Source organism: Calidris pugnax, unplaced genomic scaffold (assembly GCF_001431845.1).
Source record: "Calidris pugnax isolate Ruff unplaced genomic scaffold, ASM143184v1 scaffold95, whole genome shotgun sequence".
In the NCBI taxonomy this organism is placed as follows: domain Eukaryota; kingdom Metazoa; phylum Chordata; class Aves; order Charadriiformes; family Scolopacidae; genus Calidris; species Calidris pugnax.
Genome location: NW_015090885.1, coordinates 3,830,831 through 3,849,623, shown reverse-complemented (window position 1 = coordinate 3,849,623; position 18,793 = coordinate 3,830,831).

Sequence of the window (18,793 nt, the reverse complement as noted above, 5' to 3'; positions counted from 1 at the left end):
GAGTGGCTGAGAGAGCTTGGGACTGTCCAGCCCAGAGCAGAGAAGGCTCAAGGGGGTTTCATCATTGTGAATAAATACCTGATAGGAGAGAGTAAAGAAGACAGCCTGAAGAGTCAGGTGGTACCCAGTGAAGGGATAAGAGGCAATGGGCACAAACTGAAATACAGGAAATTCTATTTAAATGTAAGAAAAAAAATAGTTAGTGTGAGGATGATAGAATACTGCAACAGGTTGTCCAGGTACCTTGTGGAGTCTCCATCTCTGGAGTCATACAAAACCTGGCTGGATACAATCCTGAGCAAACTCCTCCAGCTGACCCTGCTCTGAGCAGGATGTTGGTCTAGGCAGTCCAGTCTCCAGATAAGCATTCCAGCACTAAGTGTTCTATGTCCATTCTTTACCACTGTATGGTGTGCATCTGAACATGCAGAAGGTTCACAGCACTGCCAGTGATATCTGCCTCAATCCACCTCTGTTTTCTTGTCTCTTTCTCCTAAACCTAGGAATTCGCAATTTCATAACCAAGCCCAGGAAAGGCAGCACTTTTGAAATGCTCACAAGATATATGCAAGATTTTCAGGAGCTATACATTGAAAATTCCTCATATAGTTGTGAAACATATGCCTTTTTATTAAAGTAGATACCTATGTATTTTGTACCACTGAGATAGTACCATTCTTTTGAACTAATTTATGTCTTGAGACCTTTGAAACTAGGAATTCTTCCCAGACAGAGACATTCTACAAACAGAAGAGCACAAAGATATATTTTATTTCTCCTTCTGACTTCCCCACTCCCTTTACATCTTATGTTGTGTTAGCCCTGTTCTCCTAGCTGCTTATCAGTATGTTTAGGATCATAAAGTACATGTCTTGCTTCCTGACTCAATTTTCTCCTCCACTTACTGTTGCGCGCTACTTTTATTCTGTTTTACTTCTAACATCCTGTCAAGAATTATTTGTTCTAGACTGCTATCTCATAGTTATGGAAACACTTTGGGCTGAAAGGTGCCACTTTCACATATTTATGAAGAACATTCTTTTATGCCTGTAGACTGTACGTACTGCCTGGAACAGGCACACAGAACTGCCATTGCCTTGCTCTCATTTCTTTTTGCACTTCAATTTTTCAGTAGAAATATTAACTCTACAGTTCTGTGTTTTAGACAGTCTCAGTTGTATGGTTTCATAAACAAAAGACTTGGTGTCACGGCTTTAAACCTAACAAAGCCCTTCATCAAGCTATATATCTGTCATTTTATTCCCTCTTCATACAGGCTATATAAAGAATTTCTTATTTTAGTCTATAACTCACAATGTTCTTTGGTAAATGTAAGCTTTATAGAGGCCTCTTTCTGCATATATTTGCAAATACTATTTATACCTCAAGCTACATACATGGGAGGGAAATGGATGTCTGTTTTACCCCTATGGAATTTGTATGGAATGAAAGGAGTAACATTATTAGGAAATCAGCTTTTCCTTAGCAAATAACCTCAATAGGATTTTGCAGTTACCAGTGACTCTTAAAAAGTGATATTTTGAAATGAGAAAATTACCACATAGTCAGAGTGTGACATGACTCAGGCAATTTGATGTTGTATGGCAAAATCTACCATCAGCAGAAAGATTTGAGAGAACTGGAGATCAAAGAAGAAAAAAAAAAGTACTTGCCTTATTTTTCCCTCTAGTAACTCTATGTGGGTAAGCAATTAAAACCTTAAAAGACTTACTATACCAACTTACTTTAAAAATTCAAGCATTTTTAAAACTCTCAGGTGAATCACTGAAGATAGCCAGATTACAGTCATGTAAATTGAGAATAGTTTTGCTTCGTGTTATAAACATTAATTTGATCAATAAAGCATCAGACTACATATAGTCAGAAACAGAGCATGTAAAAATTTTTACAGTTATGAATTAATTTTCAGCAAAAAATATTTGCCAGGACTTCTCTCTTAAACCGTTTTTAGTGGAGTTCTTCATGCTATTCCTGTCTTTTACAGTTTCTCTAAAATATCCACAAGCTGTTCCATCTCTGTCTTTTTTTGTGATCAGTAGAGTCAAATTAACAATATACACCCATAACTCATAAATACTGAGTTATATTACATAATATTTCATCTGAAAACCAGTCTGTCTAGCATGCATTTAGACCTAGGCTTAAGGTGTGAAATCTTTGGACTCCTAGAATGGATAACGAAGGGGTTTTGCAGAATGGAGAGAGTATGTGTATATGACTGATGTATGGATTAGATTAATGTCTTGAGAAATTAATGTAGAAAGGAGACCAATAAATGAAGGAGAAAGAATGAGGACAACAGTTGAGGGGTATGGTGAGGGAGAGTGGAGTGGGTAATGAGAAAGCAGAGGGCAGATACAGTGACTATTGTTGTATGGAAACCACTGGTTTTGTCTGGGACTTGATACTTCTCTTTGAAACTACTGTAGAATATGTTACATCCCAGTAAGTGTAGATATCATTACAACTAATGTAATTAAAATAATACAGTATCTGCTCGTAGCACTTTACTGATACTGCTTAGCTCTGAGAAGTAGTCTGTCTTTAGAATTATGGTACTAAGCATTTGCAACACCTCTCTTTAAGCAAGCTTAAATAAATAAATATAGAAAACCACCCCAAGCTTAGGAAGAATTTAATTACAATTTCTTCAGAGGTTTCTTTACAGTTGAAAAAGACTCTGAAGTGTTCTTGCAGGGCTAGATCCATTCTTTCTTCATGTTTGAGATGCATTAGTAACTTAAAAGGAAAAAAAAAAAAAAAAGAATAGAAACAAAAGCCAACAGCAAGAAAAAAAACAAGCCCAAAAAATCTATCCCCCCCACAAACCAATCCTGTTTTAACTCTGATGGTCAGAAGGAGTATGCTTCACAGGGAGCAGAACTTTATGTTAAGTGTAATCATTTTTTCCAACTCTTTATTCCTATCTGACTTCTCTGTACCACTAGAAATCTTCCTCTTGCCCCATGTACTCAGCAGAAGGAATTGACTTCTCCCTGATCTTTTCTTTTTGCCATTTGCTTGCAAAATAGCTGGCAATCATTTGGTGGGACACATGCTCAGCCTGGGCTCCTCTAAGTTCACTCTAGGAGATAACTGTCAACCTGTATTTAGCTCAAAACAGTTTTCTCTATTGTCTGCCCATTTTAAAAGCCTGGAAACTGCCACAAAACTACCTGCCTGCTATCACTCTCCCTCCTCAATGGGATGGGAGAGAAAATAAGATGGAGAAGCTCAAGGGTCGAGGTAGAGATGCCCCAGACAGCCTGGCCTGGGCACCCGCACCCCATACAGCAAAATAAAAGGCTTTAAAGTGAATTGTGTTTGTAGGTGAAAGCAAAATTGAAAGTCTGGATGAGGTTCAGATAGTAACACAAACTTTGTGGCTTCATGAAAAGGATTTCAGTAAGACTAAAATCCTAATTCTTAAAAAATGGAGTAACAGCAATGTATGATTTTCTTTAAAAAGGTTACCTGGACTTTGTAGACATAAGAGTATAACCCATTGTTTCCCTTACAAGAGGCAGGGAATGAATTGTCTACCTTGAAGACATGAAGCACGTTCAGAACAAGTAGACATGGAAATAAACATGAACTTCCAACTTAAAGAAGACAAAAAGCAGCACAGTGCAAGCCTCTTCATTGCCGAATGGTTTTGAATGAGTACCGCAGCCTTGTATCTTTCACTAGGATCTATTTATCTTGCCTAGAAATACACGTGTTGTCATTTCTGCTGCAACAATTTGCATGAGGCACTAAAATCCATTGATTCAAGGAAACTGTGTATTTTCTTTAGGCAAAATAAAACAAATCAAGGTGAACAAGAATAATAGCTATACTTTGAAGAAAAGAAACATTTTTAATATCCCCCAATGTCTTTAGCCTGCCAGGAGGCAGAACTGCTGTACACCTGCTCACCTGTAAAGTACATATATTTATAAATGTATGTAGTATATGTATGTTTGTCTGTGTTATAATTCCCTGAATTCTGATTGTCTGAAAGAGGAGTAGTGAAAGATGTTATGAGTAGTATTGAGACTTGGTGTCCACTTCTTGTAAGTCACACTGCAGAAGTCTCTGTGTATTAATTAATAATGTGCTTTCATCAGAGTGCAGGGATTTGTTAATAATCAAATATCAATTATTTCAGTTTTTTCCCCTCAGAGTGGCAGCTGCCTCCAAGACTGTATCTGAACTCTCCATTTAATATCTGGTCTCTCTTTCTGTATCCTGATCTTATTCTAGTACTCTAACCTAGTCCAAAAATAAAATATGATTTAATTTTGAAAAGAATAATAGTTTTTTAAATGGGGGAAGTATGACTCTTTCTCATCTAAACATGTTATGCACACATCACTGATATCTGAGATACTTTCTCAAGAGGCTGTAGGGAAGACAGTTATGGCCAGATACTTAGGATAAGGGGATAGACAGAGTAGGTGTTTCACAGGAGTGACTGCAAGTGAGTTGATGTATTTTATGAATGTAGGTGGATAGGAGTTTCTGGGATCAACAACAACAATAAGTAAAATTCACTGTTGCACAGATGACCCACATTTGTTTTTTCTCTACTTCCATGTTCAAAGTTGAGCTGTAAGTGGGGCACAGTCACGAGCCCCTGAAAAGCTGGCTATCATTTGAAATGCTTTGAACACTGAATTTCAAGATGCTTGAGACTCTGAGACTCTAAGTGTATGACAGAAACTCCAGCACCATATTTTATCATGTTTTGTATTTCACAGACCCTATTTTATTTTTCTCTTTTCTCATAAGCAGTCCTCTTAAAATAAGAGGATTTTTTCTATTTGATTGAAAGAAAGGAAAGAATGTATTTATAAATATAAAGGAAGCTAATAATTTGTAAGACACTTGCCAAAAGATATTGGTAAGTGCATTTTTTTTTTTCCAGAGTAAGCAACAGCTTCAGCAACAGCTATGTGGGATAAGTATTTTAAGAACTAAATGAACTGTAAGGTAAAATGGAATAATCCTAGTTTGGTTGTCAACTCAAGTTTGATTGTGAAATGTTGCTGTCCAAAGAACTTATTTCAAAAACAGCATGATAAATTAGGTTACTTTGGATTGGTTCTTGTACTACTTTATAGACAATTACCAATTTTTGGCATGTAATGTCCCTGTTTTCTGGTAGCTTCCTTCTTTATTATTCAAGGTGTGTTCTTGCTTTCCAAGACAGTATATTAGAGTCTATGTTTTGTTTCACAACTGAATTCCATCTTTCCTTAATGAGCTCTACTGAGTTAATTAGTTTTGACTGTTCTCATGATGATCAGTTTTGCTTTTTCTAGGCTTTGTTAGCTGCATCTCACTTTTCAACATCCTGTAATTTTGTTATTGAGTTGTGTAGTTTAAGAATAGTATAAACTTGTGCTAATATATGGGAAAGGAGAAAGCACTGTAATTACAGACTAAGATTTTTTTCCACCTCATAAAAACAAGGGGATAACAGTGAAGTAGCAAGGCTTGTTCTCTGGGAAGGCACATCCACTCACCTATGTAATCAGGAAGGAACTATACAGATTAACACCAGCTCCAGGGGGATATTCCTAAAATTTTAAATGTTATAACGTATACAGAAGATACTGATATGGTTGTATACGTGCAGTAGAATAGATAATATGTGTGCAGTTGTCAGGAAGCAATAGAAATGCTGTGAAAATCACTATGTGGCAGAAGTAACCTAGGAGCAGAGATGACAACTTTGTGCCACAGCTTCTCTCTAGCTCTTTGGTTCCACATGCCATGCACAGCTGACATCCAGAGTAGAAGAGCTGTGTATGACAAGTGTCAAGGAATATGTACCCCTCTCCCATATATGCCTTGCACCATTGCATCAGCTATGTTACCTGACCTGTTGCAAGTGTGCTGCCTGTCATATGACTTGTTGGAGGGAATGATTCCATAGCAGTGAGTGGCTCAGCAATTGGGGAACGCTGTTGCTTTCGATTGCATCCATCCCTACTGCAACATATGTTGCAGAGTTTGTGGTAAAAAAAAGAAAAATTAATAAAGCTGATGCCAAGTAATTCAAACAAATTATCAAAGTAATATTTTTCAGGCTGTCGGGGGTATATTTTCTGGCACCCACTTAATCAGTTTATTCATAGAAAGCTTGGAATTTGTATGGGTGATCTAACTCCTTCATCTAAAAATGGCATTTGTCCAGCCATAATGCATTGGTGGATGCTGGATGTGAAAATGCCAATAAAATTATACTTTCATGAAGTGATACAAGTTTAAATAAGACAAAAACTTGACCAAAGTTATCTTTTCAGTGTAGCTCTGAATGTAGACAATATGTTATTGAGAATGGTCCTGCTACCACTAATACAAGGCAGCAACTTTTTACAGACAAGTAACTTCAGAAATTATAATGGTGCCTAAAAGGACAATTTTAGCGTCTGTTTAGATGACCAAGGATATCCCACACCTCCACCTGTTGCTACAGAAGAGCAGGAGTTCTGGTTATGTGTTGCAACTGTCCTATATACACTTGGGTATTTGCAAAGGCACACGACACTTGTCAGTGCAGACACAGTAAGTACATGAATCATTCCCTTGGTATCAGATTCAGTGTTGTGTTTCTAGTTCCAAATCAATAACACAAGAGTTTATTTACAATGTAGTGCCCTCAGCTCTCTTTTCAGCTGGGGAATCTTTTATATTTTATTATTATCTTTACAGACTGTTGCGTAATCATTGAAAAAAGAAGGAGAAGGAGGTGTATTTCCCCCTTTCTGATTTTATTTTTCATTTAAAAAAAAAAAAAAAGGTAAATTAAATGGTATGTGATGGAAAGAACAGACAGTTGGATGATGCTATACCTTAAACAGACCTGACTCTTTGTAAAATTTCCGTGGCAGATGTTTAGTGACTCTCTTTCATTGAATTTATGCATCTGATGCTGAACATCTACATACAAATGAATCTCCCACAGAATTAAATGGAAAGTTATTGTTGGTAGCAGTATGGCACAGTAGATTTTGGTAGATGATCAAAATTAAGAAGGCTAAATTAAACAGCAAACCACAAGGCTAAATGAATCTTTATAAGCTCTTTTCCAGTGACTCTTGCCTTTTCTAACATCTTTGTGTCTTTTTTATGAACCTGCTCTTCAGCCCCCTGTATTTTTCCCTTTGCTTTCTCCATACATATGTAATTTCTATGATACTTCCATCCTGAAACATTTCTGAGATTTTGTAACCATTTGTCTCTGTTGTGGGTACTTTAATGATGATGAGACAATAATGAACTTGTTCCTATGGCTCATGTTACCAATTGTGTTTCTTACAAATACTACATTATTAGGTGTAGTATAACTATATCTTTTAGATATTCTTTTATAGTATTTCTGGCTGAGATTTTATAGTGGAATCATTAAGTGCCCAAAAAAATGAGCTAAATTGAAGAAAACTGTTACATCTGCCTACAAAGAGGACACCGGGTTTTAGAACTGGGCGACTGCTTTGTCTACAACAAATTTTTTCACCTCATGTTTTTCACTCCCTCTCTCAACTGGATGTGGCATTTTATTAAGCACATCCTGCAGAATGTCTCTCACATAATTTGAAAATCCTGATAAATTTCTATTTTGAACATAATATTTAGATTTCTTTTAATCTTATAATGATTAAGTGCACTAAGCCTCTACAGGCTGAATTCTGGATGCAGGACCTGAAGGGAATGAGGGTTGAGTTCCTCACAGGTACTGCATCGATAATCCTTAGTGTGTCAAAATGCCTTAAACGTATTCCATTTTTATTAAAAAAAGAAAACCTCAAATCTGTATATGTCTGGACTTCTCTCTTTCTTTTCAAAAAAGACAAGAAGAAATTGTCAGTTTGAACAACTTGTGATCCAACAAATGACTCATTTTACTGGAGATCTGTAGAAGCATAGATGCAAGAAAGGTACTTTCATGGCATATGTGGCTAATATTCAGGAAAAATATAAATAATATAATTCATGCTATATAATATGAAGTCTTGTCACCACCGTATTCACTATGTTCTTGAATATTCTTTAATATATTGAAATGTAAATTATATTTCTGGTTTTGTTTAAATTTTGTCAATCAAGGAGAAAATATATTATTCATTGCACTTCTATGGAATAAGTAATATTTTTTTAAATTGTGAATCTTCCTTATTGTGATTTTTTATTAATTTAGTCTTTAAACTTCATGATTCTCTGTCTTAATTGCAAATATCAGACCAAAGTGTGGTGAGTTCAATGTTGGCCTTCAGTTGGGCTCTAGAGTCTTTACTTTTGGAAAAAACTTCTTTAACTCGTGGTGGCAAATGTTTGCTAATAATGTAACAATGACCATAAAGCTTACAATTTGTTTCTGTCATCTGGCAAGGGAACTGTTTGAGGAAAAGCAGTTAAAATATCACTGCCCACAAACTGCTCAGAAATGTAAACAGTAGCACTGTGGAATATCTCTACCTCTATTAAATGCCAACTTTAAATTGTTATTAACATGAACAAACTATTACTAGATATTTACTGACCCATGCAGAGCTAGGCTGCAACTTCGTTATCTTGCACAAGACTAAACCTGACTTACAACAACCTGCAGAAAGCTAAATTAGGCTTTTATAGACTGAAAGGGAAAAGAAAATTTCTATGGATTGAGTTACTGATTTTCAGGAAGTTTTACTGGGATGTGTAATCGGTGCAGTTTTATTGATCCCCTTGTCTGCCCCCCTCTCCTGATTCACCTCATTTTATTGTCTTGTAGCTCTGTGATAATTCATACACAGGCAAAGGGGATAGTTTTCAATTAAAACTCCTTTCTTTGAACACCAAAGAAAAAGTGTTTTAAGATGTTTACCCAGAAGAGATACATGAGAGATGAAGGGAGGAGTAGTAATTGGCTCAAAATGTGTTGGTTAAGTAGTCTTTTTGCGGAATCCAATTAGTGATTGTTAGTAGTGGTAGTATTTATTAATAAGGGGCCTTTAATAAGGGGTCTTTCCTTTGGGATATGTATTTGATAAATATCGATAGCAGAAAATATATTATAGTATAAATAGACAAGACAGAAAGAGAGTGGGAGAGAAAACAGAGGTAGACAGAGGTAAGGTCACCCAATAGAAAATTAGCATTTAAAATGTAAAGCCAGAGTTAAAGTCAGGTTTTCCGACACCTAGTCCCCAGTGTCACAGCTGTTGAAATTCCTGTTTTAACTCTAGCTGCGTTTATCAATATTCTGAAGAAAAAGAACTTTTAGAGAGAAGGTAGTCCATTAATAACAGATGAGGAGATGAGATCAGCTATTTTTTAAAAAATTGCTGAATTACTAAATCTGTTATAAACTTGATCATCTAACTAGAGAGGTGAAAAAAAGTTTTGAGGAAAGTATAAATAATCAACTAAAGAGTATCTCTGTTGGCAAAATGCAATAAATCAACAGCCTGAAAAACAATTTTACATGCAATATATAGATCTATGTGCACAAATAGGCAGCAATCGTAATTTATTTTATTAAATAATAGGAACTAATTGTTAGAAGACAAATTAATATCAGATTGTCAGAATACTTCTCCCCTAGAAAGACATGCTGACATGTTAAAGAAATTCTCATTTACCACTTCCCATATTTAAACTGTGGAAATGGAGACACAAAAATCCTGCAATGACTCAAAAAAGGATAAAAAAATGAGTAATATAGTATGTTAGCAGTTATGAAAAACAAAAAAATGGAAGGTAAAATATGCTCTAAATCAATACAGAAAAACCTAAGTAAAAATATGCTTAAAACTGTTTACAGGAAAGCTTGCTGATACCTGCTCGTTCTTTGCTGCTAGGTCAGTGTTCTCCCTCTGGCTTGGTGCGTTGGGGGCTCTTGGCTTTCTCACCCCATCCTGTTCCCTCCTCACTGCTCCCAGCCATGGGCCTCTGCCTGTGGCCATCATCCCACACTGGCAGTGCTCACAGCCAGTGCTCCCGACCACTGATTTCTGCTGGATGTTGAAATGCAGAGCGGCTCTTACAAGCCCATGGAAATGATTCTTGGTTCCTGAAAAACAGATTACTGTTGGCTGACAGAGGTGTTTTGTCTGTAATGCTTTGTCCCTGAGGTTTAGAAGTGTGGAAGATGCAGCTTATTGCTTAATGTCCCCTTACAAGATCAGCAATACCAAGACAAAAGTAGTAAGAGGTTTTCATCATCATATTTGGTGAAATAGGTTTTGGCATAGCGTGCTACTTCAACTTTTATTATTTATGTGATTTTTATCTTGTCAGGCTTAGTCTGCAGTATGGTTAATCTTTAATGGATTTAATGCTTCCTGAGAGGTGTTGGGAATGCTATGTAAAAAGGAGAAAATCATGTAGCTGTTACTTCCTGTAACAGTGACGTATTCACAGGATAGGATTTTACTATTCTAACAAAGGGTTTACAGCTCAGAGAGGACGTTAAAATCGGGTGTGAGAGTGTCTGCTCCTAATGTCATCCTGCTGCCCTGGAACTTGTGGTCAGACTAGATTCTGGATGAATCAAAATATCTTGAGCCTCATTTCTTTTCCACCTCCATCAGCCCAAACTATACTTGATCTTACAGAGAAAAGGCACAGTTGTAGTCCTTTGTAGTTCATGTGCAAGGATTTCTCCTCACTGTAATGTGTAGTATGTAAATGATCTCAGAAGAGGAAAAGAGAGATAGGTCTGTCCAGACCTTTTCTGCCTGTCTGCTGACAGCCTTGGGAAGGAGAGGCTGCACTGGAAATGCTTCATATGCCTGCATGCGGTAGGGCCATTCTGAAAGCACAGCCTCAAAATTTTAAGCATGCACCACACTAAAAAATGTATATGACTGTTGCTTTTAAAAAGCTGGCTTTGATTCTGCTCCTGGTGGCTATATAGGTAGGATTTACTCGGGTTAAATAGCAGTTTCCTCTGCGTTTGACCACAAAGAAATCAGCTGGTTTCTTCTGTTTTAATTTGAGGTATAATAATTTTTGCAAATTAGCATTTATCCAAAAAGCTAGCCTGAAAACAGGGATGGGATTGTTATCTCTATGCTCCTGGCAGTTTTTTCTATGACTATGCAAAGCTCGGTGCTGGGTGTGTTCTCTAAAACTCTTAATTTGCATGTCTTTTGGGGTATATTCTGGCAATAAATGTTTTACTTGCAGGCAAGAGTTAAAACTAGCCGTTGCAAGTTCATTACATAGGTGTATTTAGAAGAAAGGTAAGAAAGTGTTTTATTTCTCCACTTGGAAAATATCAATTGTTGTTCTAAGTAACAATTGTTAATTTCTGTAGATAGCTACGTGGGATTTACTTTTTATAAATCCCATTTTTATGTCACCATTAACTGCAATGACTATAATGGAGGTTTTGTCAGAAGTGGTTGATTTAACTAAGGCCGGACTACAGCCTATTTGCCTGAGCCGCATAATTTTAACCATTAAACTAACGATGCCAGCCTTCACTAAGCCTCTACCCAAATAACCAGCAAGTTTGCTTGAATATATTTTTTTTTTAGCAACTGATTACCTAATGCTGAAACCCAGACTACTGAGTGTCCTGAGGCTGTGCTCAGCAGTCTCTGTCTAGAATTAGGATCATAGTCTCACAATTCAGGTTGACTTTTTTTTAAAATGTTATGTTTTGCATTATACTTTAAGTTCCACGAAGAATAATTGATTGAAATTGTTCTCAGTACTTGCATTTCCATTGTGAGACTGAACTGTGTGAGAGAAAAAAAAAATTTTTTTCATAATATTTTTCATTTAAATGTTATTTTTAAATAAAAAGAACCAAAACCTCTGAATTTTAATCGTCATAAACATATTGGCTTTATTTAAGAAGAAATAGAGGATATATAAGAAAGAAGGAAGATAGTTACCTGCCTGAATGCTTTTTCCTCCTTGAGAGCTGAGGGATACAGGTTTTAATGTCCATAAGAGCTCAAGTATATCTTACATGGTTTGTGCACTGGCTTTATTCTGCAGTTGTTATAAACACCTTTATATGCTATACTTAGAGCAAGGGAGAAGGAAAGAGGAATGATTGAAGATGATTATGAATAGGAAACCATGATTTAGAGAGTCAATATTCTAAAGTTTAGCTCTGAAGTGCCTCGCTGAAAAGCACAACCTATATAAAAATTGTCTGAACGACTTGGTTATTCCTGTGACCCATTCTAATGCCACCAAGTAAACATTCGTATATGTGTAATACTGCTTTTTTTTTTCCAAATCTGCTGCTTGTTAGATGGACTGTTGTGCTGCTACTAAGAAAAAAGCTTTGTTAACTGAAAAAAATATTCCCTGCCAAAACCATCTCCCAGAGATATTCAGACAGGTTATTTCCATAAAAATACTACATGAGCTCACTACACAAGAAATCTTATACTGGATTGGTCTAAAAGTCCACCTAGCACAGTATTCTGCCTCCCAGAATGTTCCTAAGCAAACACCAAGGCAAGAATAAGAGCTAGACAACCAGATATGAGACTTCTTCTTGTATTTTTTTTCCAATTCTATTTGTTTTTAATGTCAGGGAAGTGTTTCTAAGACAGATGTGCTTCTGTGTATTTAACAAATCTCAGTGGCTTTTTCTTCTAAGAGTTTCTTCAGCCCCTAAACCAATGCAAACTGTAGTAGCCACAATATCCCCTGGGGAAACAAGATTCCAAGACTTGCCTACCACATTCATTGTCCATGAAGCATAGAAACTAGAAGTGAAACACAAATACACCTTCATGACAGCTTTAATGAATCAGCCAAAAAGTCAAATTAAATCAAATAGACTTATAACAATGCCCTAACATTTTACTCCTGAATAAAAAAAAACAAACAATGAAACAAAACCACAAAAACAAACCCAAAAATAAAAGCTTGACCACTAAAAAAAAAAAAAAAAAAAAAAAAAAGAAACAAAAAAAGGTTTTGCAGCTCTGGAACACTTTACACAAAGGAAAAAAACCCAACAACCCTAACCCAGAATTTACTTACTCCTTTTTGGATTTTAATCTGGCTTCTCCTAGCTTCTTTTGACTCTTAACATCTTGTTGGAGGCACAATGAACAGTTAATCCTTAGCCAGTCTATGCCATAGACCAGCTCTTACAAGTGTTTTTCAGTAACCTAATTTGATACCACCATCATTCATTTCTGGATGGTGAACTGACATATTGTGTAAAAATCAGTTTATGCTTGCAGTTAGCCAGTTCTTCTTCTCAAGTGATTGGTGGATTATATCCAGAATTACAAACCTCAGAACTTTTGGAGCTACTGAAACCAGTGGGGAAATGTTCACCCCATTAGAGCCAGGATTCCTTAGATGATAATATATGATTCATAAATGTGTAGAGATCAGAATGAAAGTGACAGGGATGTTCCTTCAACACTTTATCAGACCAAGTGCAGAAATAATCCGAACGCATTTTTTTCTAACTGTTTTTTCAGTTAGAAGGTAGCAAATACTACCTCTGCCTTATTCTTTCATGGCCATACTAATATAATGTAGGTGAATTAGCTAAAGGGATTTGTCTAAGGAAGTGCTATACAATACATCCAGGAACTCTAGTCTGTTTGCCTAATGAAGTGTCAATATGTCTCAAATGGTCCCTCAAATGATTTTAAAGAAGTTGTCAGATTTAATCAGAAACCTCCAATGACTTTTACCGTTGCATAAGACTCTTAATCATTTAACCATAGGAGTGCTTCAAATCTCTCGTCATTTTTTCAGCTATTTATCCTGATGCATAGAATAATGTCTCTTTTGCTAATTAGAGGAAGAAGATTGCAGCGCGTTAACAGGCAAAGACAAAAATGGATTCTGTCCATAAAAGAAGTCACAAAGGAGAGAATAAGACATAAATAAGGCAATCAGTTGCAAGACCGGTAATTTACAGCTAGTCATCATTTACTACCAAAGATTAAAATGAATGCAGAATCATGGCAAATGCATGGAAATTCAGGGAAAAATCCTAATAGGTTTCAAAAAACTTCATAAAAACCCCTTTTCACAGCAGTTTTAATAGGTTCCCATCTTAAACAATCTTCTTCAAAAAATTGTCCTCATTATGTAATCTGCCTCAACAGGAAATACTAGGAATTCCTTATCAATTACTTCAGAGTGATGTTTAACTGAAGGATGTGAGACATCTTGAAAGACTACCAGAAGATCTGTTAATAAAGCAGGAGTGTAAAGAAAGGGAGGTGAGTGATGAAACATCTTAGGAGTGTCACAGTTTTGTAAGGGATCTGAAAAATCAGAAAAATAACTATAAAATGGAGAACATGTGAGTATGTTAAATTTACAAAAGCCCACAAACTCTGACAGACAAACTTTTATAATTGCAGAAGCAACAATAGCTTTGCATGTCTAATTTTCTTTTGTCACATGTTGTATGACCAAAAATAAACTTCATGGTATTAACAACGCAGATAGTAACCATAGCTAAATTGCAGCTGAATTGTGTGAAAATCAGAAAGTAAAATTTGGGATAATAACACTAGTGTTTATTCTATGACATTAGCTTCAAAATAAGTTCAAACATCACAGGATAATGAAACTTAAATTACAATGAATTACAATATAGATAGTATATCACATTAATTTTAATACATTAAAATTGTAATCAGAAATAATTGGACTTTCAATATAGAAGTAAATGAAGTTGCTGAACCAAAAAGAAATTAACATTGATTGCAAGTTGAATAAACTGTGCAGATTTGGAAGGTCCTGATTTATTGAGGTAGGAACTGCTTCTAAGCCCATTAACATAAAGGTTTAATTAACGTGTCATGATTTTTGCCAGCTAGTACAAAGAGTTACAAACCATAAACAAATATCATTTTATTTTGATAATGAAAATCAATATGAAAATTGCAAGAGAAGCAGTTTCAAGTTACAAGACTGGACGCTAATAAACCTAGCTTATGATAACAATGGAGAAATAACAAAAGCTGCTAACAGGCATCATAACTATTGCTATTTCAAATGTGAAAACCTGTTGTCTTTCACATTTAAATGATCAAATCTTTGCCTCTTGGATAAAGTAATGTGTCTAGGAAATACATTTCTTTCTTTTTTCCTGAAAGTGGTATTTGTGTTTCTGTGCTTCCCAGTGAACAGTACCTTATACTCCTGAATACCTGCCCTTTGAGGAGTAGCCAAAAACCTGTAAGACTATTGCTTCTATGTTTAATCCTCTTTCTGTACTCTGCCCAGTTTATACCATGAGTCAGAGAGCATTTAATAGACTTAGTAAATCTGTGCATAATATGAAACTGTCTTGAAAGGAACCCAGTGCTTTTGTAAAATTGGCCATAGGTGGATGATGCATTGAGATGACTTTCTGTTGCATTACTATACCAGTACAGATTAATATTCTGTGAAATAGGCAAGGATGGGAAAAGTGAATTATTGGATAAGAGCTCTCAAATATAGGTTAATTCCTGATTTGAAAAATCATTCTATTTATGACTCAGTAGGAGGTGAATACTTCCTGTGCTGGTTGAAGAGTGCAAGGATAAAACTCATTCATGATTTTGTAGCTCTCAAGCTGCTTGTGAGGACCCTGTGAGCATCTAGATAAATGGAAAGAGATAGATAGATTTTTTTTTTCTATTTACGTTCTATAGACACAAACAAAAAATTCTTACCCTCTCTGTCTTCCCATTAACTTAAAAATACCAGAGGTTTTGTAAACTACACTCTCACGTGTTTTAATGGAGAAATTTAAGTCACAACCCTCCTACCCCCTGGTGAATTTTCAATATTCCTTTTATCACATGTGAATCCTGAAAAGGAAAAAAATCACTTAAGTTCTATAATCTAACCCTTTCTACAGTAAGTAGTGTATTTTAATTCACTCAATATAAGAAGGTAATGTGCAAGAAATTATGCTGAAAACTTTTGAGCCTCAGATTGTAAATGAGACGTGAGGTGCCTCCTCCTTACTTGTGATGCTTGTGTCCCATGGCAGTATAGCAGTCCAGTCTCTTATCTCTTCCTTCAGCACTAGAGAGAGAGACTAGCCCTTTCTCGGGGTGATTCCTGTGTAAGACTTCAGAAATCAGGGCAGTCTGTCATGTTGTCTGCTGGATTCCCCAGATATTTAAAGGAGACAAATTTCTTTGACAAGTAAAAAGAAAGCTTGTGTTGAAGTGTGGCCATTTTTCCTTCATGGGACCTGTAAACTTCATTGTTCATTGTTAGCATAATTGCTATTCAACAGATAGTTTGGGACAGCAAAACAGGAAGTTAAGGCTCCTTAAAAGTAGGCAAATCACTGTATTGGGTATAGATTCACTTTTTGTGTATAACATGATCAGTACTGTAGGAAAAAGGTGCTAAGTATAGTCAGATCTTTCAAGTATATTTTATAAGATGCTCTGAATCTTAGGCTACAAAAGGTATATGTTAGGATTACTGAAGATACTTCTTTCCACCCAGACAGCAAACAAGAAAACACCAAGTAAGATGAGCAAGTGAATAAAGAATGTCTCTAACTTACCAGCCAAATGAAAGTTTATAAATATTCTTTCTCCCCTATTCAATTTTTCTGTATGCACATGGTTACCACAAATATAACACGTAAGCTACCTAAACCTAAATATCTCCTATTTTTCCTCTCTTTGTTATTGTAGCTAATAGTAATTTATATGGAAAAAAGTAGCTAAAATGTAAACTGTGCAACTTGGAACTCACCTAAATAGCATAAAAAAATGTTCTGACATACGGTTTGTTTATTCCCAAGGTTCCTTCTTCCTTACTTTCTGCATTGTAAGGCTGCAATTGCACTCCTTTAGTATCATAAAATCTGTGGTGAAATGGAGGGGTAGTGGATTATGACGTAGTAAACAATTTGAAACTGGTAAAATATCACTTCTCGATTTAATTAATGCATTTATCCTTAATAATTCTTAAAATAACCTATTGAGTCTTAAGGAAAATAACAGCCTAGGTTCCAATATGAATGTTCAAGATGTTAACAATTCACTATTGAGGCTCTTCTTTAAGAGTGACATTAATGTATATAACTTACAAGTTCCGATTAACTTCTGCCTCACAATCAGTCAGAGATAAGAAGATGTTTGAAGGATTCTGAGATGGCTATAAAAATGGTAGAATAGCTTGACCTGACTTTTACAAAAGTGGAGCTCTGACTCTAGCGTCCTGTGTTGCAGAATTGAAACTGCACAAGGTCTCCCCTTACTGACTGCTGTTACAGAGGACCTGAATGGGTTACATGGGATATTTCAGGCCAAATTCACATCTTTTCCCCGGAGTATAGTTGAGGTGGAGACACCAATGTCTGAAGGTACTTGCTCAGCTACAGCAGCCAAATGCCACTGACATACAAAAATGTTGATTTATGTCACACAAAGGCAGCATGGAAAGCAGACACCTGGGTCAAGTGGTCTTTTTCATTTTTTTCGTTTACTTTTTTCAGGGTTCACTCACAAGAAGTGATATTGAGCCAGCATGAAGACTGGAACTGAATACTTGTGGGAAGATTGTCAATTTTAAAGCAGACTCAGGTGTAGATGTAACGGCCATATGAGACAAGGCTTTCAATCCCCACACAGCTGAACCAGCTGTTGCTACTCCAAATAATCCTAGAGGCAGCATAAACACAAACAACAAAAGCTGTAACTTCAATACTTGTGCTTAGGATACTTTAGACTGATATTTTCCATCATGAGGACACTTAGCACTTACTTTCTTGAGGAAAGGAATGAAAGAAAAGTTAAAATAGAATACATTGGACTTTTTCATATGTTATGTATACACTGTCAATGTTTATAACATTGAAACTATAAGCTTCACGAAATTTCTGTTCTCACACTTTTCAAATAGTTTCCAGTGTAACACAGGATTTGACCATCTACATTCAGCATCTTGTATGATCAGATTCTGACACGTCAGAAAACTTGAAAAGCATAACAGAGACGTTTTGTGGTAGAAGTATCATCTGCTGTCGCATTGGGAAAAAAAATGTGACAACCCAGACATGTGAGAATCTAAAAAAAAATTAACTGAGGGAGAGGAAAAGACATTATACCTTTCTAACTGTGGAAATCTTTTCTTGGTCTTGTTTCATAATGAAGTTACAAATATATGTATTTTCCTGCATGTTCCTTCTTAGTCAATTTTAACCTAATGGCCAAATTCAGCCATATACGGGACAGGGACAAAGTTCTGTTTAGGTTCAGAATAAGTCTAAGGGCTAAAATGACATCTTGATTCTGGAGGGCTGAAGATTTACACACGTTGGCAGCTGTCCTGAGCACCAGTATCCTCTAGAAAGCGGCAAGATGTGCTATTGGTGGTAGGGCACAGATTCAATTTCATTCCCCTCATCTGATAGAAAAGAAGACTAGTTTCCTCTAAATTTTGCCTTCTCTTTTTCTCTGATTTCCTTTAGTCAATTCTGTACCTTTATTATAGTTCATATTGTCCAACTATTATACCCAGATTTCTAGTTGCAGCCTCGAGAAAGCTGAAACGCTTATAAAGTACGTCAAGACAGGATTCTAGTCTCTGACAGATTGCTATTGGATGCTAAAAAGCTGAGAGCCATTAAAGAAATGCCCAGACCGTGAGAAATTACAGCATCACCAAATACTATATAGAAAATTAGTAAGATTAGTGTTTCTTTGAATATCTGTGACCTTAGCAGTGCATTATTTTAGTTGTGTGTAGCCATATCCTGATGCTTTTATAGTCTCATTGAGACATGAAAATAATACAGAGAATATATCTTACAGTCTGTAGCAAGTATGTA